The 23,081-nt window shown below is 40.8% G+C and overlaps 1 protein-coding gene across 9 annotated transcripts in view; it reads left to right on the plus strand.

Moving 5' to 3' along the window:
- PLCB4 (phospholipase C beta 4) overlaps positions 1-23,081 on the plus strand; it is a 446,434-nt gene that overhangs the window by 245,861 nt on the left and 177,492 nt on the right. The gene's annotated exons all lie outside the window — the stretch shown is intronic.

The raw sequence follows: 23,081 nt of genomic DNA on the forward strand, positions 1-23,081 counted from the left end.
TTTCCAATTTCAGACTGGCCATCAAAGCAGGTCACATGGCCAAACCCAGATCCAAGGGATGGAGAAATAGTCTTCGCATCTTGGTGGGAGAGGCTGAAGAGTCACATTGCAGAGGGACAGGATACAGGGAGGGGAAGCATCTGTGGCCATTTTTGCAAATAGCCTGCCATACTTGGAGGAACAGCAAATGGGTTGGCCCAGGAGACATCTCATCTTCCCTCAGTGCCCATTGACCAGAGCTGGTCATATTGACTCATTCAACTGCAAAGGAGGATGGAAAGTAAAGCCTTCTATGCAATCCGTATCACATTTGTCACATATGAAACGGTCATACCTCACTTACCCTTAACACAATTCATTCCTGCCTTTGAGAGTTAGCCAAACATGCCATGAATTTCCGTAATCAATTCCACAATGAGTGGAGGCTGGTCTTCTAATAGATAGGGATTGGCGAGGGGCGGGGGGGTCGAGATAGGGGAAAGAGGTGGTTTATTAAAGGATTGTATGGAGTGGTTTCAATTTTTAGGAACAAAATGGTAACTGGTCTGCTGGCCATTTCCTGAGCACATTCAGTTTTCCAGACATTACACGTTTCCTCATCCTGAGGTCCTCTTTACCCACTTCACTTATCAGAATCCTCCTCATCCTTTAAGGCCTAGCTCAAAAATTCCCCTCTCCTCAAAACCTTCCTCCTCCTGTCTCCCTGGGTAGGAATCATCTCTCCTGTCTCTAAATTCTTGTAATATTTTATACTGCTTTCATTGAATTGTCTGCCTACCTCCTCTACCGTTCTAGATTTGAATTCCTTAGGGTGGGGACTATGCCTTATCCAATATGGAGTTCTATGCAGTGTCTAGTCTTGCAGGGGTACTGTGAAATAACTAGTAAACAGTTCCTTGGGGAAGGAGAGGTTAAAATTAACCTTCTGTCTTGTAAAAGTTTATCCTCTTTGTTTTCTCTCCCTGTGTCACCAAAACATCAGACCAGGGCTATGAATTGACTCATCCGTTAATTCCTTCATTGTAGAACAATCAGAGAAGAGAGGCATTCGTTTATCCCACACCAGTATATATTGAGCACCAACCATGTGTCATACATGTTTTATGTCACACAGACAGCAGAAAACAAAGTCCTGTTCTCATGGGGCTTATAATCTAGCAGAGACATATTGATAACAAACAAAATACATAAAACATTCAATTTCAGATATTGGTATGTGCGAAGGAGAAAAATGGAGCAGGGTAAGGAGGAAGAGAGATCCTAGAAGTGGTGGAGGAATGCCATTTTGTAATAAGTGGCCAGGGAAAGCCTCTCAGATATGGAGGCATTTAAGCAGTGACCTGCAGGGAGTGAGTCATGCAGACATTTAGGCAAGGGCAGCCCAAACCAAGGGAACCGTGTATGTAAAGGCCCTGAGGCAGAATTTCCTGAGGATCAGGAAGAAAGTCAGTATGGCTAGAGATGGGTGACCACAGGAAAGGGAAAGGATATGAAAAGAGAGAGGCATGGGAGCCATATAAGTAAAAAAATAAAGAGCCAAAGGCATTGAGAATGTCGTGGGGTGGGGAGGGGGGAAGATGTGCATCTCTACCCTGTGATCTTTTTCTTCATCTCTTTCAACATTAAACCAAGTCTCTCATCTTTTTCCCTCCCGTTAAAAATCTACTTCCAAGATTGACTCTATGCTAACAGATGACCAATATTGGTGAAAATGTATATAAAAATAGTCTGTCATGTGTAGAAATATCTTCCATCACAGGAAATAGATTATGTAGCTTTTGTTGATAATTCTTACCATTTTATCCGATACAATTCTTTTTTTTTTTTTTAGTTTTGATTACAAAAGTTAACATAAATATGGCGATCACATATAAAAATCCTTAGCATTTTAAAAAAATGTAATTATAGTCTGTTCATAATGGCTTTTTTTTTTTAACCAGGACAGACTAGTCTTGTTTTGAGCACATTTGTTTATCTCCAAGTGTCTTAGTCATCTAGTGCTGCTATAACAGAAATACCATGAGTGGATAGCTTTAACAAAGAGAGGTTTATTCTCTCACAGTCCAGTAGGCTAGAAGTCCAAATTCAGAGTGCCGGCTCCAGGGAAGGCTTCCCCCCTCTCTGTCGGCTTCGGAGGAAGGTCCTTGTGATGCGGTCTTCCCTTGGTCTGGGAGCATCTCAGTGTAGGAACCTCAGGCTCAAAGGATGTGCTCTACTCTAGCACTGCTTTCTTGGTGATATGAGGTCCCCCTGTCTCTCTGCTTGCTTCTTTCTTTTATATCTCAAAAGCAATTGGCTTAAGGCACTATCTAATCTTGTAGGTCTCGTCAATGTAACTGCTGCTAATCTACCTTATTACATCACAGTGACAGGATTTACAACACATAGGGAAATCACATCAGGAGATAAAATGGTAGACAATCATACAAGGGCATCATGACCTAGCCAAGTTGAACATATTTTGGGGGGGACACAATTCAATCCATGACACGAAGATAATTTGGTTAAAGCCAAATTATTCATTTCAGGTGACTAATATTGGGCTTGTTGTATGCATTATTCAGTCAAAAAAAAAAAAGTCATTTGTTTACTTGCTGTGGTCCTCAGTGAGATAAAGCTTGCTTCCCCGTCCGCTTTTGCGTAGTATATCGCTCCTAGTACTAGAATTCACAGGACATCTATAAGTCCTTTTAGGCCACCTCTTTTATAATTGGCATGCTTGTAAGCACGCTTATTTATTACTGCTGTGTAGACCTGGTTTCTGAGGATCCTCTTGGTCAGTAAAGAAATAAATCAATATCACTGAAGATGTTTGCAATGCTGGGTGCCCAGTGAACAGTTTTCCCGGCCAGAAGCTTGAGAATATGAGATCAACAAATGCATGTGTTAAAATGGGTGAGAGCAGTGTCTGACCTCCTCCAACTTCACCAGGGGGAAGAGAGTCACGATCAGCAGCCCAAGGCTGATTCCTGTGAGGTGGGGTCAGACATGGCTCCTCTCTCCACCATCTTTACCAACTCTGGCACCAATTATCTCTCCCACGGCAATTTCTACTGGGTTCCATAATTGATTACAATGGCAAAACAGAACTTGCAGACCATACTGACAATTATGGGGTTTATTAGGGAAATAACAGTTAAAATTCAGGCTCAGAAACACTCAAAAATACAGTTCTTCCATCAGGATAGCCTCTTCCCAGCTCACAGGCATGCCTCTCCCTGGCCCTCAGTCTCTGCCCAAAGGCACTCAGCTTTCTCTCTCCATGAGCTGGAAAGCCCACCATACCGCCTTCCGCTGCCAGGTCTCTGCTGCTAGGTCTTTTCTTGCTGGTCTCTCCTTCCTTGGTGTTGGGCTCCTCCTTTCTGCTCTGGAATTAGCTCTCTTTTAAGGCAAAACTGACCAACCCCCTTGGTAGGCCACAATTGCCCTATCACAAAATCACCTGGGTGGGAGTTACAAGACCATGGCTAGAAAGGCCACACGCAAAAGTAATTAATCGCACTGCAGGATGCTCTAGGACCATAAATAAAACAATTCTTTTTCTTTTAAAGATCCAGGAAGAGTTTTGTGGTGCATCTATTGTAATTCATTTCACAGCCTAGGAAACTAAAGACCAGAGTAAGTGTGAAATTAAAGAGCAGAGTAAGTGTGACTCCATATACCTAGTGAATGGCTAGACCAGAGTCTATAGTATCTGGCCAAGGCCAAGTCCTGTGCTTGCTCACAGAGGTTAGAATATTCTGCAGCTGCTAATAGCTTCATTGTCTATTGTGGAATAGAACAGTTCCTCAAACATGTAGGAAGCTGTACTATTCCCAGAGCAGCTCTACAGGTATCATCCCTCTACCTTGGGAGCCTCTGTGGAAGTGAGATTATAGGCATGTCCATTTTCAGATGGGGAAACTCCATGAAATATGGCCTGTGAAATTCTCTTTTTGGTTTCAGAGTAATTGGTTGAATCGGGTCTCGAAATTAGTCCTTCTTGCTCTGAGGTGCAGTTTTGCTACTAGACTGAGTCCATGTGTCATATGTAATTGTGAGGTATCACGTGTAGGGGTGTGTGTTGTTGATGGATATTTGAAATAATCCTGGAGCTTCGGATTTTGGGGTTTTCTTTGTATTTACTTTGTATTTCCTGGATGTAAAATACCTACAATTGTGTAATTTATTAGTAATCAAGTAGGCTGAAAATATAATTAACCTATAAACACATTTAGGGTATGTCTCTACCCTTAAACCCTTTCACTTTCTTTGTAAAGATTTTGCTGAAGAGGTGAGTCATTATGGGTATGGTGAAAGACACTGAATTAGGGTTGGAAGGTAGCAATTAGGGAAGACTCCTTGGCTTTGGGTTTTTGCATCCTTAGCATCCATTTTTGTAGGCCTGAAGCTTTCATGTCCTATTGTCTAAGAATAGTTAAAAACAACATTTTATTCCATGAGGCCAAGAAAGGAAATGCCAGTTCTGCAACCAATCACTTAAGCCTGGGAACGTGATATACTCCTTTGTTGAGCACTATGAATGTATTTTAAGGTACCAAATCTAGTTGAAAGCACAGTTACAAAATGCGTCAGGAGTCAAGACCCTTAAGACTATGACAGTAAGGTCAGCATGAGTCCTGAGGATTCTAACCAACTGTTAAAATCTGCAGAACACTTCGTAAAGAGAAAAAAGACCTGAGTTCCTATAGGAGAGAATATTCACGTGCCATCAGCATCTCTGTATGGACTTATCATCCCTCGGGACCTGCATGGTCGTCTTCAGTGGTCATCTTCCTGAACACAGGGCTGTGGCCAAGCAACTTCTTCAATGTCTTGGCCAGGTCTCTAGCCTATGAGTAAAGAATGGGGGACCTGGTGAGATTGCAGGTGCTCTGAAAACTTCAGGCAGTGCTTTGCAATAACTAGCCTGCCACAGAATCTTCCAGCATGTTTGTTAACAATGAAGACTTAATTTTTTTTTTTTTTAAATCATGACAATAAACTCACGTGTTACCACGTAACAGGTTCTGCCATCTGAGAGCAGATAAATTGTACATCTTTCCTGGAATATGTGAGTTAGAAAACTTAAGACAGCAGGCTCAGGTACAGACATACTAGACATTTCTCTGAACAATCATCACCCAGGGAGAAAGTGAAGGTATTAGGAGACAGACGAGATTGTGAAGACAAGAGAAATTATTCTTGCCACTTGAGTTAGAATTTGTCTTAAAAATATCACTTTACTCCAGCACACGCTACAAAGACCTCCACCATGTATTGTCTGATCCCTTTGTAAAATGAAGGTGCCGGTGTGGAGTGAACTGTGTTTTGATAAGCTGCCTCACCATTTGAGAGTATATTTAAAGTTAATCTCTAAGAACTAATATGCAATGATGCCATTTTCCTGATTTTATTTTTATGAGCCGCAGTTCTATATCCCGCTGCTTGTCTGATTTGAAAATGATTGTAATATTTAGAGAAAGTAAATATTGAGTCATACCAAAACCTTAATCAGCTTCATCTTGAAATAATACTTCAGTCTCATAGGGGATTTCTGTAGGCTCAGATGTATTTTAATATTACAGGAATGCAATAATGACCTTTCCATAAAACCTTAATAAAATTGCTTTGTGGTATCAACTGCAGAAGAGATGGAAACTTTCTCGAACGAGAGAATCCATGATTTGTCTGTGTTTCAGGGTTTATCTTATGTGACATTTCTTCAGATCTCTTGTGTTTTTCTCTCCTTTAAGCAAAACAACCGTCATTTCCATAATTTAAATGGAGGGGAGACACAAAATTTTCAAAGATGTGTTTTCCCTTTGAGCCAGTGTCATTTAGCTACTGCTGAGGTGCCTGTAGTCTTGATAATTCTAACAGTGTCCATACTGTTTAAAGAAGCTAAAAAGATAGAAAACTTCACCCATATGGGTTTCAGATATTTAATTTTAAAAGTACCATTATGGGAGAGAAGGTGGTAGCATGTAACAGCTGTTCAGTAGCACAGCAGGATACAGTGGCTTACGACAAGTGTTTTATATATCCAGTATGTAAAATAAAATGGTCACTGCTTGGCAAACAAGCTGCAACTTCCCCCAAGTGGAAATGTTGGCTGGTATCCTGAAATTGAAATTCTTTGTTTCCTGGAGACTGGAACACAGATGACCAAAAATGACCAAAAATGTGAAGCCCTTCACTTTGACTTCATAATATTTTTTGTCAGTTCTAGTTTAGGGTGGAAAAAGGTCTTTTTTGAAGTGTAGACAGTGTATCTGATTGTCTTTGGAACTGTCTTTTGTGGTCTCCTTGATAGCTTGACCCTTTCATGACTCTTTTTCAAGTCCACAAATCCAAGACGAGAGGATGACTGCTTAACAAGTAGAAAGTTGGGGTTCTTATCAGCTCCAGAATGATCGACAAATGCAAAATAAACAGGCCTTCCCCAGTCAATAACTCTGCATCTGACTGTTCACCACTGGAATTTTAATCAATATTCTCCTACAGAATAAACATCAAAAAAGCATGTCAGTGGAGGAGGAATAGCTCAGAAAAGGAGGATGAGAATGGTTGCACAACTCGAAGAGTGTAATTAATATCACTGAATTGTACATTTAGAAACTGTTGAATTGGTGTGTTTTGCTGTGTATATTCTCAGCAATGACAACAAAACGAACAAAAGATTTTCACAAAGGGATTTCGCTGCATCCTTTTTGAGGCTAGGAATTGTTTAGACTTTCATTTAGAGGAAATTGGAAAGAGACCGATAGTGTCCTAGTGACATGGACTAACTGAACATTGTTTCCGAAAAGACATTAGAGGGGTAAGGAGTCCCATCTTTCACCTAGTGCAACGATCCCCTTATAACCTCCCCAGACAGAGGGACATTAAAATCTTTGAGTGACTAGCATTCTGCCCTATTAAACTGCTTATTCCTTCTAAAATTATTCTGATTTTCTTTATGTTAATTTAAAATCTACATTCCAGAGATCTCGAATCTTGGCACATATTTTTTCTCTGAAGGAGCACAGAGCGTCTATACTACTCCCTCTTCCATGGGGGTCCTTTTGTAATACATGAAGGCAGCTCTCATACTCTGGCCATGAGCCAGAGTGGGGAAACCATGGGTATTATTGGACTGGCAGTTCAAGGATATGGTTCCACCATAGCTCTGCAATAGGGCTGTGGGACCTTGCCCAGTTCTCCTAAAGTTTCTTGGCCTCTATCCTCACATCTGTTACAGGAAGAGCTCAGATTAGTTCTGAAATTCCTCCAGTCTTCTTTTATCAATGGTTGCTTAAATGGTATGACTTCTATATCCCTCACCAGCTCTCTTTTATTGATATGCTTAAAATTGTGGCACAGAAATGTATAAAATACTATGATGGGGTCCGAAAGGGTTTGCTGAGATTGTTATAGCCCTCTGTCAGTGTCCCTTCTAAGATGGCATTAAAGTTTGAGCAACTGCATCTCCACCATTAGCTCATTAAGGTTGAAATTTACCAGATAATCAGCTCTTTTCCTTGTATCTTGATAGTTTGACCTATTCTTCCAAGTGTCTTTTTGTAGCAGTGAGCTCAGCTCAGAGCATATTTGGACATCTGACATGCTGGTAAGAGTACCAGTGGATATGACTTGGGAGGCAACTGAAAACAAAGGAGTGGCGTTCTGCAAATGAGATAAGATACCATAAGTGATACCATAAGATTGGCATGGGAGGAAGAATACTGAGAGCAAAAGACCAAGGACAAATCACCAAGGAGCTGCAGCATGTGAAAAGAGAATCAGTAGAGTGTAGGGTGAAGGTGGGAATTAAATTTAACAAATGTTAAGTGGGGACCAAGGTAAGGACAAGGAGCCCTAGTGGTGCAAAGGTTAAATGCTTGGCTACTAACCAAAAGGTAGGCTGTTTGAACCCACCAGCAGCTCTGTGGCAGAAAAGACCTGGCAATCTGCTTCTGTAAAGCAGCCTTGGAAACCCTATAGGGCAGTTCTAATCTGTCCTGGAGGGTTGCTATGAGTTGGAATTGACTCGATGGCAATGGGTTTAATTTTGATTTTGCTTTTAGATAGTTAGGAAATAATGATATTCGTCAAAACCCGTTTTTCTCTTTTAAGGAAAATTGGCCATGGGAAGGTGTGACGGAAGTGACCAAAATGTACATTAATTAATAGCCATCCTCTTTTTAAAATTTCATGGCATAATAATTAACTTACTTACACTAGATGTTTTGTCTGGAAACCCTGGTCGTGTAGTGGTTAAGTGCTACAGCTGCTAACCAAGAGGTCAGCAGTTCGAATCCACCAGGGGCTCCTTGGAAACTGTATGGGGTGGTTCTACTCTGTCCTGTAGGGTCGCTATGAGTCGGGATTGACTTGATGGGCAACAGGTTATTGTTTGTTTTTGTTAGATGTTTTGTCTACAATACCTGATTTAGCTTATCATTCATGTGATTGTCAGAACTGAATCCCATTTCTCTTCCTTTTTACCTTGGGGGCTGCTTTTTAACAAGGCAAAATAAAAATATAACGATGTAATGGCTTAATTACACTTATGGTTTAACCATAGTTAAATATAGCCAACCATAATAATTTTGTTAAAATGCCTACTAGAGATATTCCAAAATACCGCTGTAGAAACAATTAATGTCATAGGCCAGCTGGCTAGATCCTGATGTTTTGATAAGATTAAGTTTTCTCTATTATATTTGGAACACTCTGAAAACAAAGCTAAGAATTAGAGACACAGTGATATTTTCAAAGTGAACAATTATAAAGACATTTAAAAGAAACCATAAAGGAAACAAATGCATTTTTTATTTGGGTAACGTGAAATATTTCCAGATTTGGATGCTGAGATTACAGGATCTCTGTCCTCACATAATTGCAAAGTGGAAAACTAGATGACAAATGTAATATTGTTGTTGTTAGGTCCCACAGAGTCAATTTCAACTCATACTGGCCCCATGTGACAGAGTAGAACTGTCCCATAGGGTTTCCTAGGCTGAACCTTTACAGAAGCAGATCTCTGTGTCTTTCTCCCGTGGAGCCACTGGGTAGCCAGCCTTTTAGTTAGCGGCCGAGCACTTAACTATTGTGCCACCAGGGCTCCTCGATAGTAAATATAGGCAAATCCTTTATTGAGGCAATCCTTATTTTTGGTATAATTACTTCTTTTTAAGGAGTCCGTGGGTGGGCAAACAGTTAACTTGCTCGGCAGTTAATGGAAAGGTTGGAGGTTTGCATCTACTCAGAGGTAACTCGGAAAAAAGGAGTGATCAACTTCCGAAAAAATGATCATTGAAAACCCTATGGAGCACAGTTCTACTTTGACACACATGGGGTTGCCATGAGTCCAAATTGACTTAATGGCAACTGGCTGACTTCTTATTGAAGCAGCTTAAATACAATCCCAGGAAAAGATGACTTACCCTCTTTTGGTCAGAAGATGTATCTTCAAAACATGTTACTGAATTTAAGAAACTTTCATCATAAGCGAAAATCAGACAGTGAAGGTGTGGAGAAAAAAGTCCAAGGTGGTTTAAGTTCTAGTTCTGTCAGAATTTGAGGATATCTAAACTCTCTGAGCTTTACTGTCCCCATTTTGCCAGTCCCGTTAGGATTTCTGATTTGAAGAGATTATACAAGACCACTTGGTAAAATGTAAACCATCAGATAGGTGTTGAGTGCTGTTACTGTGAGAGCTGTGCAGAGCATAGTGGGTCAATGAGGGTATTGCCCCCGGCGTAAGCATTTAGGGCCAAGTAGTGACAGGATCCGGCTTTCATTTCTCATTACTGCAGGAAGTCCAGCTTCTCTCAGCTAATGAGGATACCATCCTCCCGGTCTTTAGGTCAGGCCGTTAACTCCTTTCTGATGAGTCTTCCAAACTTGCCTGCAGTCTTGGAGCATTTTAGAATATGCCGGGTCAAAGTTTACCCCTTAAGGAACAAAATAATTGATTGCAGACACAAAGACTGAAGGAATTTTCAGTGACTTTGCTTATTAACGCTGACACTTGGGGAAACCAAGCACTTGTATAACAAGGGGCAGGGGATTTAGCTAAAGGAACTCATTTTTCCTCTCTCTTTTTCCCAGCCTGCTGATATGGCTTGAATTAGAAGTTAGAGACATTTGCTAAAATAAAATACAACATGAACTCTTGGGAATGGCTTCCTCTGACTCTCTGACCTCTGATATCCTTCCCATTGCCTCTGGGCCTTGTTAGAGTGAGGAATGTTTTTCAGTTCCTATATAAGCAATGGAAGCAGACCCATTTAAAAATAATCCAGTAAAAGCACACATCTTATGAAAGGGACAATTATTTGAAGGCTGTTGACCTTACAAGAATTGGGCAAGCGTTTGGCATCTTGAAAGTGTGCTTTGATACTTAAGAGTTGTTCTAGAAATGTCACCATGTCATCCCCTGTCAGTTGTTCCACAATACACAATAGTAATACATTGTTTTTCATCTTCCTTGGAACCATCTGAATGCAGCTTTCATTTTAGGAAATAAAATATATTTCAGGAGGGTCATATATGGCTCTTCCATAGCATCTGTGTTTTTAGGAGCCCAAATAATGTTTGATCAAATTAGTGCCGTGGTTAAGAGCTCGGCTGATAACCAGAAGGCGGGCAGTTCAAATCCACCAGCTGCTCCTTGGAAACAGTAAGGGGCAGTTCTGCACTGTCCTGTAGGGTCACTGTGAGTCAGAATGGACTTGATGGCAATGGGTTTGGTTTTTGGTTTTGAGCAAGGGATCAAGAAATGATTGTTTCAAGTTCTGTATTTTATAAACATGGAAACAAAGTCTCAAAGGTTAAGGGGCTTTCTCAAGGTCACACAACTCATTGTGATAGAGCTAGAACAGGAATCCAGGTCATCTATCTCCGACTCCCATGCAGTTTCCATTCCAGCAGGCTGTATGTACAAAGTCTTATTAATTTAATATTAATTGTGGAAACAATGCGATATATAATTAAATTCAGACCCAGTTTTTTAGGATGTGGGCAAATTACTTAAAACCCATTGCCATCAAGTTGATGCCAACTCATAGCAACCCTATAGGACAGATTAGAACTGCCCCATAGAGTTTCCAAGGAGCACCTAGTGAATTTGAACTGCCAGCCTTTTGGTTAGCAGCCGAACTCTTAACCACTATGCCACCAGGGGTTCCAAATTACTTACAGAGCCACTCAATTTGGATCCTTCTAATTCACATCTCTAATGTCACTTTAAAAGACTTACTTCAAGTTGTGTGAACCTTGGTGCTGGTATTTCTGAAGCAAGTGATAAAGAACAACACTGAATGTTCAGTCTCTCAACTAGTCTATCAGACAAGGCCAAAGACAGCATCTAATATTTATATCCAGTTTTTCTGTGCACTCACACTTATGTAAACCAATGCACACAGTAATTTTCCGCCTAATTTGGAATAATAATTAATTATACAACCCCAGGATAACTGTATTTTTATGCATTAAAAAAAAAAAAAAAGGAAGAAAGGTCTGGGCATGTTTTAAAAGAATTTACACGACTAAAAAAAAATAAAATCAACCTCCTAACGCCTTAAATTCTATATCATTTATTCTCATTATCTGTATTTTATTAGTTACATTTCTGTCCTTAGTTTAAGGTTTTGAAGAATTGCAGTGCAACAGTTTTGAATGCACAAGTGAGGAGATAATTGACTTTATGTGAGATTTTCAGGTTGATTTAGGTCATATCTCTTTGAGCAAAGGTCCTGTGGTATCCCTACATAGATGAACATATGAAAAAATGTTATTGTTGGATACCTTTCAGCTCAGAATCTAAGGAGAATTATTTTCTCCTTATTTGGTCTGGACTCAGTTCCAAAATGCGTGGTCTTATACTTTATCCTCATCTACAGCTCCTGTACCGTAGCAAAGACCTATTTATAAAATAGCTTGGAGAATATTTAAATGCAAAGAGTCTTGATTAAATTTAAGAGCCCGTTGTGTGTACATGTCTGTGTTTAAATAAGAAAATTGTTTTCAAAATAAAGGAATCATCAAGCCCTTAAATTTGTGCTTGTTCCTACTCTGAAGTAGTTTCCCTGTTTTTGTCAAGTACCATCTTGGAATCCTGAGGAAACGTTCAGTTAGATTATTCAGGCAAAGATGAAATTAAAGTCTTTCTTTTGAAACATTTAGAGGTATTGAGGCAAAAATCAGGCCTCTAAAGAGAGCTTGGACTGCCAGAACGAACAAATCAGTCTTTTAAGAAGTACAACCAGAATGCTCCTGAGAAGCGAGGATGGCAAGACTTTGTCTCAGTACTTTGGACATGTTATCAGGAGAAGGACATCATGGTTAGTAAAGTAGAGGGTCAGTGAAAAAGAGGAAGACCCTCAATGAGACGGATTGACACAGTGGCTGCAACAATGGATTCAAACATAGCAACAATTGTGAGGATGGCACAGGACCAGGCAGTGTTTTGTTCTTTTGTATATAGGATCACAAGTGTGATTTCCGTTGGTGATATTTTGCCCAATAATTGTGACAGATCTAACCCAAAGAGCAAATGAAGGGCAAAGCATAGAGGCCTGGGCACAAGAGACAGAAGGACCAGGGGTGACTGCTAAAGGGGCAGTCTCTATGGATAAGAAAACTGCATACCCCATGAGATCAAGTCCGGGGTGGGACCCCACCTTGGGGACCCAGGTCCCAATCTGAACAGTCCTCAGTGGAAGTCAGTAGTCTGAGGTCTGACCTGATGGTAAGGGACATCTCAGAGGTGTGGTTGGGATGTACAGGCCGCAAGTTATTTGTAGGCCCAGTCAGGCTGCAGAGCCAAGGAAAGAATGGAAACTCATTCTTCAGGCTAGGCTCCAGCCAGGTACCAGGGGGGTGGCAGGGTCTGAGTTAAAAACAAGAGACCAGGAACAGCATTTCCAAATTCTGAAGGGGAAAGTATCTACACCCAAAAATGGCGCTGAAATCTGTATTTAGATAATAGGAGACAAGTTTATTGTTCTCTGTCTTTGTTTTAGGGTTTGTTGGGGATTCCTCCACCAAGTAAGACACTTGTTCACTCATTCATCCTTTCATTCACTCCGTGTTTGTTGAGTACCTACCATATGCTGGCATAATCCCTTGGTGGTGTGAATGGTTAATGTACTTGGGCACTAAATGAAAAGTTGGAGGTTTGAGTCTACCCAGAGGTCCCTCAAAAGAAAGGCCTGGTGACCTACTTCTGAAAAACGACCCATTGAAAACTCACTATGGAGCACAGATCTACTCTGATACAGATGGGGTTGCCGTGAGTCAGAACTGATTCGACAGCAACTGGTTTGCTGTATACAGGACACTGTAAGAGTGAACGGAGTCCCTGAGTGGTGCAGATGGTTAAGTGCTCAGCTGCTAACTCAAAGCTTGGTGGTTCAAATCCACCCAGAGGCACCTGTGAAGAAGGGCCTGGTGATGTACTTTCGAAAGGTCACAGCAGTTGAAAACACTATGGAGCACACAGTTCTACTGTGACACACTTGGGGTCACCATAAGTCGGAATCTACTGGACGGCAACTGGTTCGGTTTTTTGTTGGTTTTTAAGCTGTGAACAAGGTTCCTGGTATAGTGAAAATACAGAAAAACAAGCATGTACAATGTAGTGTGATGAGCTCTCCAACAAAGGGCAGTACAGGGTGCTCAAGCAAGAATACAGGAGTGGTACCTAACCCACTTGCTCTAGCTGATACCTTCAGGATAACCAGTAGCTAACCGAGTTTAGGGGAGAGGTTCAGGAACGCAAAGGGAAGAGAAGATCCATGGAGAGGAAGGAGATTGTGCCAAGGCTTGGTGGATTTGAGACAGTGAATCAAGTCAGGTAAGGCCAGAGAGGAGAAAGGGAAGGGAAACGCTGAGACATGCTGCTGCTTTTCAATACAGATGAGTTTCAAGCACGTGTTTCTTCTAGAACCTTCAGGTTTTAACAGAATCTTTCTCCTCAGCTTATTCATTATCACAACCCCTTAAAGGTGGAACTTGCTGGTTGACTCTTTATTTATCCCATCTTTTTTTCTCAGTCCTTAAGAGAAATGTTAGCATTTATAGCTTGTAGTTATCAGTGACCAAAAAGGTTTGGGCCAAAAGAAGGAACCTGCTTGAAATTACTTGTTAAATGCTCACATTACAAATTAAGCAGATTCTGTGTTGGCCAACCATTTGGTTATGACTCAGTTAATCACCCTTTATTTGCTTTTCTCAAATCACTTGTCATCCTTAACTAGGTTCATCAGATTTAACCCTTAAGGATGAGGCTTGAAAAAAATAGTTGAAGAAATTACCAATTTAATTCAGGTCCCAAGTATCTACTCTTAGTCTTGGCTGGAAAGCCAGTGCCCATGACCCACAATCTCTGTATCTTTGGTTTTCCCTGGCCTTCCTTAAGGAAGTGTGTACTCTAGGCAAACGGGCTGCCTTTATTACTCACCTGAGCTTCGGTCCCAAATACCTAGCTGTCCTCTTTCCCTGGGGAACTGGCCTGGGCCACAGGTGAGGATCAAAGTCCCTTTTTCCCTTTTGATGAAGACTTGATCTAAGGCAGAAGCCCTGGCGGCACAGTGGCTAAGAGCTCTGGCTGCTAACCAAAAGGTCGGCAGCTTGAATCCACCAGCCGCTCCTTGGAAACTCCACGGGGCAGTTCTACTCTGTCCTACAGGGTCACTATGAGTCGGAATCAACTTGACAGCAGTGGGTTGGGTTTGGTTTTGATCTAAGACAGTGGCTCTCAAACTTTAGCTTACATCGGAATTACCTGGCGAGCTAAACAACATGGATTTCTGGACCCCACCCCCAAAGTTTCTGATTCCGAAAGTCTGAGCAGGTCCGAAGCTGTGAATTTTTAACAAGCTTCCAGATGATCCTTGCTGTCTGGGTACCAGGCTGAGAACCACTGATCTAAGGCAAACCCATGGGGCCGAGACCTTTTTTTGTCTTTCCTCTGTGTTCCTGGTTTAAGTCCTGTCTTGGCTAACTAGATTTTACCACTAATAGCTTGAGGGATATTGAAGGAGATGTCAACCCAAGACCCCATTCTCATGGTCCCCATCCTGGAACCGCTGGGCCATCTAAGGACAAAGGTGCCTTCCTGACCAGTAAGCCCAGGGCTTCTACTCTAGCTGTACAATTAAGAAAACCATGAAACAAGATCCAAGAGAGGCTAGTTATTTTTATAATCTCTATAAAACCTCTACCTAAAACTGTACCTTATCTGCCCATGGTGCCATTTGGTTTTCTTTTCTCCCAGGCCTTATCAGAGCCCCTATTGTGGGGGTGAGAAGCTTCAAGCTCTCCTCAAAGATTATTGTGTATGGCTAACACCTACTACTAAAGAGCCTTGGTGAGGCAATAATTAAGTGCTTGGCTGCTAACCAAAAGGTTGGCGGTTCAAACTTACCCAGCTGCTCTGCAGGAGAAATACCTGGTAGTCTGCTTCAGAAAAGATCCTTGTTACTAGATGCCATCAAGTCGGTGCTGACTCATAGAGACCTTATGTACAACAAAACGAAACACTGCCCCATCCTGCACCATCCTCACAATCTTGCTATGCTGGAGCCCATCGTTACAGCCACTGTGTCAACCCATCTTGTTCAGGGTCTTCCTCCTTTTCACTGACCATCTACCAAGCATGATGTCCTTCTCCAGGAACTAGTCCTTCCTGATAACATGCCCAAAGTACATGAGATGAAGTCTCACCATCTTTGCTTCTAAGGAGCATTCTGGATGTACTTCTTCCAAGACAGATTTGTTGGTTCTTCTGGCAGTCCATGGTATATTCAATATTCTTCACCAACACCACAATTCAAAGGTGTCAGTTCTTCTTCAGTCTTCCTCATTCATTGTCCACCTTTCATGTGGGTATAAGGCAATGGAAAATACCATGGCCTGGGTCAGGAGCACCTCAGTCCTCAAGGTTACAGCCTAGAAAACCCTGTGGGACAGTTCTACCCTGTCACGTGGGGTCGCCGTGACTTGATGGCCCCTAACAACAGCGACATTGACTACTAGGGAGAAGTTGGTGTTTTGTGCATGGTACACTGTATATATATATTTTATTACACCATACACCTCCACCAGATGTTCTGTTACTTCTGTCCTTGAAAGCTGTGACAAGTTCTACCTTTGAGAGAAAGGAGGAAAATAAACAAAGAAATCTTGCCACTCGAAGTATAACCTAATACAGATATTTGTCAGGGGCTGTTGAGGCAACTCTATTTATCTTAAATGCTCAGTGACAATTAAAATACCTTATGCTGTTTGCTGTACCTCCATCATCAGTAAAGACAGACTCTATTTCAGAGACGTAAGAAATAAGATATCTTTGCTTTGCAGAATTCTTATAATTAAAAAAAAAAAATCCTACTGAAACAAGGTTGTTATTACATAAAGTCAGAGAAAACTCTGGTAAAATTATATGGTCCCTTCCTCAGGCTCCTACCTTACATACATACATTATGTGCTAAGGGTTTATTCGTCTTTTATTCTATCAAACAAACAAAGAAAATGTTAGCAGCCACTTCTGTAACTCACTGCTATAAAAATGATTAATATGCAAAGCATATACTCTACTTCTGAAAGATCGGAATGCTGTACATGACTAAGGAACTGACTAAGCGTTGGGGAATATTATACCTCAGGAAGATACATGCAGATAGACCACTGTCACTCCCCTCCTTTGCCGTTGAGCTCTCCTTCACCATTAAAAACACAAACTAGTTTTCATTGAGTCAACTCGCAACAACCCCACGTGTGACATAGTAGAACTGTGTTCCATCACAATTTCAGTGGCTGATTTTTCAGAAATAGATCTCCAGGCCTTTCTTTTGAGGCACCTCTGGGTGGACCACCAACCTTTTGGTTAGCAGCCAAGAGCATTAATCATTTGGACCATCAGAAACATGAGTCTTGGCCTGAAGCCTTCAGAGGGACTTAATTGCTAGGGAAGGGGTGATTAGCAAGGGATTATCAGGTCAGAGAGCCCCAGTCGTAGACAACTTTTAATACAGCTTCAGCTACTTAACGTGTTCAAGAGGGACCTTCAAGAGCTGGCATGTGAACTCAGATGTCATTTCCAAGGGAATTGCTGCAGGCAAACAACCAACATCCACTCTTTCGAAACAAATCACTTCTTGCCAGAGAAGCTATCATACTTCATCGTATTCTACTTTCTTTGAAAACTGATCATCGTAGACTGAATTTTATGTGAACAGTTATTCATTATCTTCAAATTAAGCTGATTCTCTAAGTATCTCAGACAGAGCTTCTTTCATACATGTTTTGTAAGGTTCTAATATAGTATAGCCTATAATATGGTCACATTTCAGCTAATAAATTTATAGAGGCAATTCATGTAATTTTTTCATTCAGCTATTTATTAAATTTTAAGAAAGTTACAATTGCCTTTTAATTATGATTAATATTGAGGTGGGGGAAATAGCTGATGTTTGTGTTCTGTCCTCATTTTATTCCTTTTGAGTTTGTGTTTTTTAAAACTCCAGGAAATTATTTTGAATCAGACAATGCTGTGTAATAGATTTATCACGGCAAAAGCCATAGATTTCTTATAGTTCAGAATTTATTAAAGACTAAATTCAGCACCACCGTAATCAACTTTGCAGCTACATATCAGTAAGGGTGAAGGCTTCAGAGTGAACACCCAAGTTTTAGTATGTTTTTCTGACTAACTCTCTACTGAGCATGCAGATGAATTGGTCCTCAGTGGTATATGAGAAGGCTCCTGATGTACAGTTAGGGTTTAAGCTTAGACAGGAAAAGGAGAATGCTCGACAGCTTCATGGGTCTCTTCCTGCTGTTTGCCAGGAGTTTCTGAGGAAAGCATAGACATTATTTAAAAATTGATTTATATGAAATAAATACATTTTTTTAATGTCATCTTCTCTTTAGAGGTAATTTTTTTTCCTGAATATAAAAATTGTAGTCATTGTGAATATTTTAAAATGCAGAAAAGTATTGAAGAAAATAATCACATCACCCAGATATAACTACCACTGTATTTTGATGTCTTTTACTTGTTTTTTTTCTCTGTAAATATATATATCCACACACGTACACATTGCTTAAAAACATTTTATATATAAGACACGTTATATGCAATGTGTTTTTAAGCAACGTATATTTGGTTTTATAACCTTTTTTATTTGCTTAACAGCATGTGAAAAGCATTTTTATTTGCTTAACAAGAATTATGAATACTTTTTAAAAACTTTTAAATTGGCTATTGTTAAGCAAATAGCTATTCCTTCAAAACATTCTTAATGAGACCAGAATATTTAAATACTAGAGAGTAATTAAGCAGTTGCTTAGTACACTCATATAAGGCCAGTTTTTTTTTTATCATAAACATCACAGCAGAGAATATATTTTCACATAGATTTTTGTATTAATTTACATAGGATAAATCCTACTAGTAGAATGACCATATGAAAGAATGTAATACTCTACCAGTAAAGCTGTAGAAATGCATTGCCAAATTTTTTTTCAGCACAGGGACAAAACTATCCTTTATCCCCAATCTTTACCAGCACTGTTTACTATCATCTTCTGAGCCCTTCACTCTTTATATGCTTTTTGAAAAGATGATTTAATGGCATGATGACAATGGAAGTATTTTTAGCCGAAAGGGCAAATTGTCATTCATGATGCTATATATCAGTGTCAAATTAGATTCTTACTTGAAGTAAAGCCATTAAGTAAAAGCTCAGGGTGATCCGATGATGACTGGTGATACGTTTTTGGAAATACAAAGATACATTATGTAGAGACTGAAGAGCCAGACACTGAAACAGGCTTGTTAGATTTGACAACTTACTTTCAGTCAGTGGGAATTTCTTCTCATTCTCTGTGTTCTGGAAAACAGCCTTGGTTGGTCTCATCATGGGCCATATAAGGTCATGGATTATTTGGTTTAATGGGATTTGTATGGTTGGATGGGGAAGGGATTAATTCTTTATAGAACTTTCTTTGTGGTAAGGTTGAAGGTAAAAGAAAATTCATAACTGAGCTGTGCTGCATTTTTGTTCACTTGAAGGTTATATAAACCAAAAAAACCAAACCTATTGCTGTCAAGCTGATTCCAACTCACAGCAACCCTATAGGACGGAGTAGAACTGCCCTATATGGTTTCCAAAGAGCAACTGGTAGATTTGAACTGCTGACCTTTTGGTTAGCAGTCAAGCTCTTAACCACTGTGCCACCAGGCTATGTAGGGAGAATATTATCAAGTGGAAGCAAATGCTTTTTCAAACTAATTCTTTCAATCACAAATAGAAATAAGAAATGGAGAATGCCTTGATTGACTTGGGGCAAAATGCAGGGTTTATTTAAAACTTGGGTTTATTGCTGAGGTGCCAAATTGTTCAAAGATGTTTGGATTCTGGGAAAAGATATACTGCAGAGGCTATGTCTTTACTCCTCAAAGGGTCTTTGGGATAGAAGGATAGGAATTCTCTGAAATCATTTCTAGATGACATTTTATTCAGTACTTCTCTTTCTGTTTTTCTTTGATTCAGTTGAACAAATGTTTGTTGAATCCCCACTCTCTTCAGGGCAGAGTGATTCCTACTGTCTTCCAGATTTATTTGGCACCTCTCTGGGCTTTTCATGGCAGGTGTCCAGCTTCAGTAGGACAGCTGTTTTGTGAGCTAGTGTATTAGTTTCCTGGAGCTGCTGTATCCAATTACTATAAACTAATGGCGTAAAGGAGTGCCTGGGTGGTTCAAATGGTTAACGTGCTCAGCTGCCAACTGAACAGCTGGAGGTCCAAGTCCACCCAGAGGCACCTTGGAAGAAGGTCGTGACAGTCTACTTCTGAAAAGTCAGCCATTGAAAACCCTATGGAACACAGTTTTACTTCGACACACATGAGGTCACCATGAGTCAAAGTCAACTCAACAGCAGCTGGTGAGGGTGGTCTAAATCAAAGGAAGGTTATTCGTTCACAGTTCTGGAGGCCAGAAGTCCAAAATCAAGATGCCTTAGGGACACACTCCTTCTAGAGGCTGTAGGGGAGAGTCTGTCCCTTGCTTCTTCCAGCTTCTGGTGGCTGCGAGTATTCCTTGGCTTGTGGCTCCATCACTCAGTCTCTGCCTCCGTGGTTATGTTGCTTTCTCCTGTGTGTCTCAAATCTCCATCTGCCTCCCTTTTATAAGGATACTTGTTATTGCATTTAGGGCCCACTGGAATAATCCAGGATAGTTTCCCCGTCTCATGATCCTTAACTTTAATCATATCTGCAAAGTCCTTTTTTTTCATGTCGGGTAACATTCCCAGGTTCCAGGGATTAAACCAAAACCCATTGTCATTGAGTTGATTCTGATGCGTAGTGACCCTATAGCACAGAGTAGAACTGCCATGGAAGTAGACCACCATATCGTTCTACTGCAGAGTGGCTGGTGGGTTTGAACCACGAGCATTTTGGTTAACAGCCGAGTGCTTAACCACTGTGACAACAGAGCTCTTTTTCCAGGGATTAGGATGTGGATATCTTTTGGGAGTCAGTGTTCAGGCCATCACACCCCAAGTACCTTAAGTATACTAGATTCATGTACTGCCCTCCACCTACTTTCTACCAGAATACGGGGCACATGCCCAGACACAAAATTTTGCTAAAACATTGACCCAGCTGCCCAACAGCCTCACCTCAGCTTCCTTCTGGCCCTCCTGCTAGCTCTTTCAGTTTCTCTTCATCTTCTTTAGAGGGAGCTTTTTGCTACTTGCTATGAGACAGGGCCTTCTAGGACTCTCCTCCCCTCTTTCCCCCTTCCTGCCGAGCTGCCTACAGTCCAGTGAGTTTTCCTCTCCAGCCAGGGCAATACCTAATCCATCCCAGTTGCATAAGAATTTAGGAACAATGAGACTGTTTAAAAACCCACTGGCCTCCCTCCAGTGAATGCTCAAGGTGTTTATACTGGAAAAGGTACAGGGTTATATATCCATTCTTTGTGTAAATTCTCCTTCACTTCTTGTGTTCCTCAGGGAGACGACTGGCCCTTCCTGTGGGCTCTGTAGGGTGAGGTGGTGGTGTTCTAAAAGGTGGAGAAGACAATTAAACATTGAAGTACCTTGTAAGTGAGGCCTTAGAAGGCAAGCTAGAGAATTTGAGAAGAACCACCTTTGGCAGTGGCACAATGAAAGTGTATTTTAGCAGTTCGGGTGGGTCCTTGAGATAATGACAAAAAGGACCTATTTACTGAGTGGTCAGTTCCTCCCGCAACCCCCATGCCTTGTAAAGGAAGCCACTGTTGGTCTCTTTAACTTTGTCTGGATTCCGTTGGTCTACAATATGCATCTTCATTTGTTCCTATTTTAAAATCAATTACTTGGATCAAACTGCTGTTAAATACCATTGGCTGGCTCAATGGTTTCTAGTCTGTAGGTCATAGTTACATCATCTACATAAAACAGGCCAGTTACTGCCCCTAATGCCAGGCCCTAGGAAGTGTTTCAGAGACAGGACAAGAAATAACCCTCCCCCTACCCTAATTTAAAATTGGGAACATTCAGGATACTCCCAACATCATTCTGCCAAAATGCCTCTTATCTTCTGAACTCCAAAGTTCTGAAATTAAGCAATTAAATGGGTATTCAGTGAGTTTCCATCTCCACTGGGAATCTCCTTAGAGATGAAGAACAAAATTGCCATCCTCCTTCCATCAGCATCCACTCCCGCATAAAGTCCTTCACAGACTGCAATCATTATGATGAAAGTAATACCCAAGATAGAGATGAACATTTTAGGTGTAGTAGTAAGGTCTGAAAAACATCATGTACTGGGTGCTTACGTTGTATGTCCTGTCCCTCGAGAGATCCTAAGAACACTGGAGTTAAGCCAACGAAAGGTGATATAAATTGCTGTTTTATTTTCATTTTTGATATATTGCTTTATATATATATCAGAAGCCTTTTTTTCTTGTTGCTCGTTAAAAATCAAAGGGTTGGTTGGAGGGAATGAGAAGAGCAAGGTACACGTGAAGGAGAGATGTTTCGCCTGCTCTTCTCTGCAGTTTGGTGTACCAGGGAGGCCACCACATAGTTTTGGAATCCGTCCATCCTTAATGCTAGCACTTGGCTCCCTGTAGTTGGTTTTTCTCAGTACAGATCACTGCGTTCACCCATGACAGCTTGAGGCCGTCTGCAGATTCCTTTTCTCTGCACATCTATGTTACACATAGAAGGCAGGAATGCACAACATCTGGACTGAAAGCTTGCTTCTAAGGCATCTTGGGTAAAGAGGCTGCGTGGATGTGGAGTGTGTGCACACACATCCGACAGACACTGAGAAACGGACGTCGAGAGACACAGAAAGGGACTAAGGAACAGAGAGACAGAGACATGGGAAGGGACACCTTACAAGTCTAAAAATGTCCATATTTTCTCCTAAAAATTGAAGCATCATTTGATTGGACACAGAACTTATTTTACTTCAGACCTTCGAAGTCATTGCCCACTGTCTTCTCGCATTCAGCATTGCCAGTGACTTGCCTGGTTTCAGTTTGTCATTTTCCTCTAGGTTGCCCTTTTCCCCTCTATGCATCTGTGAGAGATTCTGTAATTTTTCTTCATATTTTGTGTTCTCATTTTCATCACCAGATCATTTAGGTGCATGCATCTTTTTTCTCTCATTTATACTACTTGGAATCAGTAGATTTTTTTTCACTTTGAGGACCCCAATATTCAGGTTCTAGAAATGTTCTGCAGCTATTACTTTCATTATTTCCATCCCTCCACTGTCTCTAGTTTCTCTCCTTCTAATAGTTCTTCTAGTGGTGGTTGAACCTTTGGGCTCCATTTTCCATGTGTCTAAACTTTTCGTTCATGCTTTATATTTCTTTTTGTGTTGCATGCTGTGAGAATTCTTGGGCTCAACACTCCATCTGAGTTCTCCTACTGATTAGCCTACCTACTATGAGTTTTATTTCAACAGCTTTTTAAAAAATTTTCTATAATTCGTAGTTGATTATGTTTTAGGAACAAAATATACTCTCTCCTCTGTCTGAGGATGTGAGCCATAGTTATGCCAAAGTCATGTTCTGTTGACTCTGTTTTCTTGGGTGTAAGTTCTT

The sequence above is a fragment of the Elephas maximus genome, chromosome 25 (assembly GCF_024166365.1).
Source record: "Elephas maximus indicus isolate mEleMax1 chromosome 25, mEleMax1 primary haplotype, whole genome shotgun sequence".
In the NCBI taxonomy this organism is placed as follows: domain Eukaryota; kingdom Metazoa; phylum Chordata; class Mammalia; order Proboscidea; family Elephantidae; genus Elephas; species Elephas maximus.